The following is a 6,021-nucleotide window of genomic DNA, read 5'->3' on the forward strand; positions in this document are numbered from 1 at the left end:
TCAAAACGGGGAGAACCCCTCTCTACTGTGTGTCTGTTATGCGCCAGGCCCTGTGTGAGGCATTTCACGGACCATTGAACTTGACCATCTGGGGAGGAAGGAGCTGTGCCGTTTCTTAGGCTGACCACCCAAGAAAACTAGAGCCCGGTTCCCCTGTGGCTCTGGAGATGCACACAAAAATACCCAGCACGTGGAAGAGAACAGCAAGGTGAAACCCTGGCAGGGTTTCAGATAAGATTGGTTAGGATTGCCTGGTGGCCTTTCTCAATGAGACGCTTCAGTTTTTTGGCCTCTTCACAATGCATACTCAACTGCGTCCTGGATGCTGGAGTCTGGGCATGTGTCTTCATTGGCCTGCTTTCTTACCTTCCTAAGCAGCCTCTCTCTTTACCTGCGGAATAGTCCTGGATGCTTGTAGACAGAGCAAGCCCTCATTTCTGCACCCTTGGAAAATCAGTGAACTTCCAATTACCTCTTCCATCTCTTTACTCATTATGGGATCTATATTGAGACTTGGTACTTCCAAGTACCAGGAATTTATAATAATTAATGAAGTCTGTTCCTTTTAACTTCAAACTAGCCCTGTCCTATTTTTAGTGAACCCTTTAATCTCAAGATGGTTTTGAATTTATGGACCATATTAATCTCTAACCAAACTAACTGGATGTTGTTTGATTAACAGCATCTCACCCACCAACAAGTGTTTAGTGACTTTTGAAGGATAAACTCATCCATCCCTTGCTTATATCTGGAGCAGAAAGGCATCTCTGGCTTTGGTCTGATCTGAACTCTGTGGAGCAGACAAACTCTGGAGTATCGGGGGCTGTGCTCACTCATTCATGGAAAGGACATTTTTGAGTGTCTGTCAAGTACCAAGCCCTGTGAATCCCTGTCTTTGCCTGAATCTGTGAGCACTGGTTTGGGCTGACCAGAGGAGAAGTTCTGAGTCAGTTGGGAGGAGTCAGAGCAGCAGGGGACACAGGGCACAGGCCACTTGCTGGACAGTAGACCCTTCTGCTTCTGAACTCGGGAGCCCTGTAATGCATATCACACATCTTGAAGATGGGGAGGTGAGGGTTTCTTAGAGGTTTTTTTAAATTTTTTATTCATTCATTTATTTTTTTAAACCTGTAGCAGTTTCTGCATTCTAGAGTAGAAATGGAAATCTCTGTTTTGAGTGAGGCATCTTGGGTGAGGCCTTTTAGTTTTGTAGACAAAGGCACATGCTCACCGATGATAGTAGGAGGAAGAGGGGCAGGAAGGAAGAAATTGTAAGGAAAGCGAGGAACCAAGAGAACATGAACCTTCCCTGGTGGTGAGGGAGACCCAGGGTTACTGTGTTACTGAGTCAGCGAGGGCTGCATGCCAGCCAGATGTTTCAGTGAAAGAAAGCTGATGTCAGGAAACACCTTTGCAGAGGTTGTTATGGCCTTGAGGGGCTTGGTGTTGCTCGCTGGGAGTGGGAGATAAGGAGTGGAGAACGTGTCAGTCAGGGATGCCAAATGCAAATGGTAGGAAGGATCCCACCACTAGAGGTGCAGGCCAGAGGCTGCAGAGGAAAGGACTGGAGGGATCCAGAGACCAGGAACAGAGACCAACCATGTCCAGTTCCCAGTTTTAGGCTCTGTCACCTGTTGCCTTCTTCAAACTTTGCTATCAGCTGTGCTTGGGGACTACAGAGAAGAGCCAGTGTCCACAGTTGCAGTACCCAAGAAAGCTGTAGCTTTAGAGAGAAGAGGCTCCAGGCCACCAGGGATGCTCCATAGGAAACCAGCAGAGCACAGAGGTTCCATACTGGTTTGAAACAAAAGCCACCTCTGGAAATCTTTGAGAGAGGACTGGATTTCCCGAGGTCCTGCGGTAAGGGAGATCGTTCAAAATGGTAAGATTCTGAGAAGGATGGTACCAGAGTCTCCGTAGGATGTGGATGGAGGAGCACAGCCCGAGGGGAGGAGGAGCCAGGCTCAGCCTTCTGCTGGCCTCAGCCCATTCCCGCCCTCATGCTGTTTCTTTTTCTTTTCTTTTTTTTTTATTGTAAACAAATGGGATACATGTTGTTTCTCTGTCTGTACATGGAGTAAAGGCATACCATTTGTGTAATCATACATTTACATAGGGTAATGGTGTTTGATTCATTCTGTTATTTTTTCCCTTCCCCCCACCCCTCCCACCCCTCTTTTCCCTCTATACAGTCCCTCCTTCCTCCATTCTTGCACCCCTCCCAGGCCGCATTACGTGTCATCATCCGCTTATCAGCGAGATCATTCATCCTTTGGTTTTTTGAGATTGGCTTATCTCACTTAGCATGATATTCTCCAATTTCATCCATTTGCCTGCAAATGCCATAATTTTATCATTCTTTATGGCTGAGTAATATTCCATTATATATATAAATACCACAGTTTCTTTATCCATTCATCAATTGAAGGACATCTAGGTTGGTTCCACAATCTGGCTATTGTGAACTGAGCAGCTATGAACATTGATGTGGCTGTATCTCTGTAATATGCTGATTTTAAGTCCTTTGGGTATAGGCCAAGGAGTGGGATAGCTGGGTCAAATGGTGGGTCTATTCCAAGTTTTCTAAGGAATCTCCACACTGCTTTCCAGAGTGGCTGCACTAATTTGCAGCCCCACCAGCAATGTATGAGTGTACCTTTTTCCCCATATCCTTGCTGACACCTATTGTTGCTTGTATTCTTGATAATTGCCATTCTAATTGGGGTGAGATGGAATCTTAGGGTAGTTTTGATTTGCATTTCTCTTATTACTAGAGATGTGAACATTTTTTATATGTCTGTTGATTGCTTGTAGATCTTCTTCTGTGAAGTGTCTGTTCATATCCTCAGCCCATTTGTTGATTGGGTTATTTGTATTGTTGTAGAGTTCTTTGAGTTCTTTATATATTCTGGAAATTAGTGCTCTATCTGAAGTATGAGTGGCAAAGATATTCTCCCACTCTGTAGGCTCTCTCTTCGCATTTCTGATAGTTTCCTTTGCTGAGAGAAAGCTATTTAGTTTGAATCTGTCCCAGTTATTGATTCTTGCTTTTATTTCTTGTGCTTTGGGAGTCCTGTTAAGGAAGTCTGATCGTAAACTGACATGTTGAAGATTTGGACCTACTTTTTCTTCTATAAGATGCAGGGTCTCTGGTCTGATTTCAAGGTACTTGATCCATTGTGAGTTGATTTTTATGCAGAGTGAGAGATAGGGGTTTAATTTCATTCTGTTGCATATGGATTTCCAGTTTTCCCAGCACCATTTGTTGAAGAGGCTGTCTTCTCTCCATTGCATATTTTTGGTCCCTTTGTCTAGTATGAGAAAATTGTATTTATTTGGGTTTGTGTCCATGACCTCGATTCTGTACCATTGATCTACCTTTCTATTTTGGTACCAATACCATGCCATTTTTGTTATTATTGCTTTGTAGTATAGTTGAAGTTCTGGTATTGTGATACCCCCTGTTTCACTCTTCCTGCTAAGGATTGCTTTAGCTATTCTGGGTTTCTTTTTATTCCAGATGAATTTCATGATTGTTTGCTCTATTTCTGTAAGGTACATCATTCGGATTTTAATTAGAATTGCATTGAATCTGTATAGCACTTTTGGTAGTATGGCCATTTGGACAATATTAATTCTGCCTATCCAAGAACATGGGAGATCTTTCTATCTTCTAAGGTCTTCCTCAATTTCTTTCTTCAATGTTTTGTAGTTTTCATTGTAGAGATCTTTTACCTCTTTGGTTAGATTGATTCCCAAATATTTTATTTTTTTTGAGGCTATTGCAAATGGAGTTGTTTTCTTCATTTCCCTTTCAGCTGTTTCGTCGCTTGCGTATAAAAATGCTTTAGATTTATGAATGTTGATTTTATAGCCTGCTATTTTGCTGAATTCATTGATGAGGTCTAGAAGTTTTCTGGAGGAGTTTTTTGGATCCTCTAAATATAGAATCATGTCATCAGCAAATAGTGACAGCTTAATCTCCTCTTTTCCTATTCGTATCCCTTTAATTTCTTTAGTCTGTCTAATTGCTCTGGCTAGAGTTTCAAGGAGAATGTTGGATAGAAGTGGTTAAAGAGGACATCCCTGTCTTGTTCCCATTTTTAAAGGGAATGGTTTCAGTTTTTCTCCATTAAGAATGATGTTACCATGGGCTTAGCATAAATAGCCTTTACAATGTTGAGTTATGTTCCTACTATCCCTATTTTTTCTAGTGTTTTGAGCATGAAGGGGTGTTGTATTTTGTCCAACTCTTTTTCTGCGTCAATTGAAATAACCATATGATTCTTATCCTTAAGTCTATTGACATGCTGGATTATGTTTATTAATTTACGGATGTTAAACCATTCTTGCATTCCAGGGATGAACCCTACTTGATCGTGGTGCACAATTTTCTTAATATGTTTTTGGATATGGTTTGCCAGGATTTTCCTAAGGATCTTTGCATCTATATTCATCAAGGATGTTGATCTAAAATTTTCTTTCCTTGATGTGTCTTTTTCTGGTTTGGGTATGAAGGTGATATTAGCTTCATAGAATGAGTTTGGTTGGGTACCCTCCTTTTCTATTTCCTGGAATACTTTGAGATGTATTGGAATGAGTTCTTTGAAGGTCTTGTAGAAATCAGCTGAGAATCATCTGGTCCTGGTCTTTTCTTGGATGGTAGGTTTTTAATGGCTTCTTCTATTTCATTGCTCCATATTGATCTGTTTAAATTGTGTATGTCCTCCTGGTTCAGTTTGGGAGGAGCATATGTCTCTAGAAACTTGTCAATGTCTTCGGTAGTTTCTATTTTGTTGGAATACAGATTTTCAAAGTAGCTTCTCATTATGTATCTCAGTGGTGTCTGTGGTGATATTTCCTTTTTCATCATGAATTTTAGTAATTTGAGTTTTCTCTCTCCTTTTTTTTAGTGTAGCTAAGGGTTTGTCTATTTTGTTTACTTTCTCAGAGAACCAACTTTTCATTTTGTCAATTGTTTGAATTGTTTCTTTTGTTTCAATTTCATTGATTTCAGCTCTGATTTTAATTATGTCCTGTCTTCTACTACTTTTGCTGTTATTCTCTTCTTCTTTTTCTAGGGCTTTGAGATGTAATGTTAGGTCATTTAGTTGTTGACTTTTCATTCTTTTCTGGAATGTGCTCCATGCAGTGAATTTTCCTCTTAGTACCACTTTCATAGTGTCCCAGAGATTTTGATATGTTGTATCGTCGTTCTCCTTGATCTCTAAGAATTTTTTTTTATCTCCTCCCTGATGTTTTCTGTTATCCATGTTTCATTCAATAGCATATTATCTAGTCTCCAGGTGTCGGAGTAATTTCTGTTCTTTATTTTGTCATTGATTTCTACTCTCAGTCCATTATGATCTGATAGAACACAAGGCAGTATCTCTATTTTTTTGCATTTCCCAAGGGCTTCTTTGTGTCATAACATATGGTCTATTTTCAAGAAGGTTCCATGTGCTGATGAGAAGAAAGTGAATCCACTCGTTGATGGATGCAATGTTCTATACATGTCTATTAAGTCTAGGTATTGATTATGTTATTGAGTTCTATGGTTTCTTTGTTTGGTTTTTGTTTGGAAGACCTATCTAGTGGTGACAGTGGTGTGTTAAAGTCACCCAGAATTATTGTGTTGTGGTCCATGTGATTCCTGAAATTGAGGAGGATTTGTTTGATGTACAGGGATACACCATTGTTTGGGGTGTAAATATTTACTCTCATTATGTCTTCCTGATTTATGGATCCCTTAAGCAGTATGAAATGTCCTTCTTTATTCCTTCTGACTAACTTTGGCTTGAAGTCCACTTTTTATCTTATATAAGGATGGAAACCCTCGCTTTTTTACTGAGTCCCTGTGCGTGGTAGGTTTTTTCCCCATCCTTTCACCTTTAGTCTGTGGATGTCTTTTTCTATGAGATGAGTCTCTTGCAGGCAGTATATTGTTGGGTCTTTCTTTTTAATCCATTCTGCCAGTCTATCTCTTTTTATTGATGAGTTCAGGCCATTAACTTTCAGGGT

This window comes from Sciurus carolinensis, chromosome 11 (genome assembly GCF_902686445.1).
Source record: "Sciurus carolinensis chromosome 11, mSciCar1.2, whole genome shotgun sequence".
In the NCBI taxonomy this organism is placed as follows: domain Eukaryota; kingdom Metazoa; phylum Chordata; class Mammalia; order Rodentia; family Sciuridae; genus Sciurus; species Sciurus carolinensis.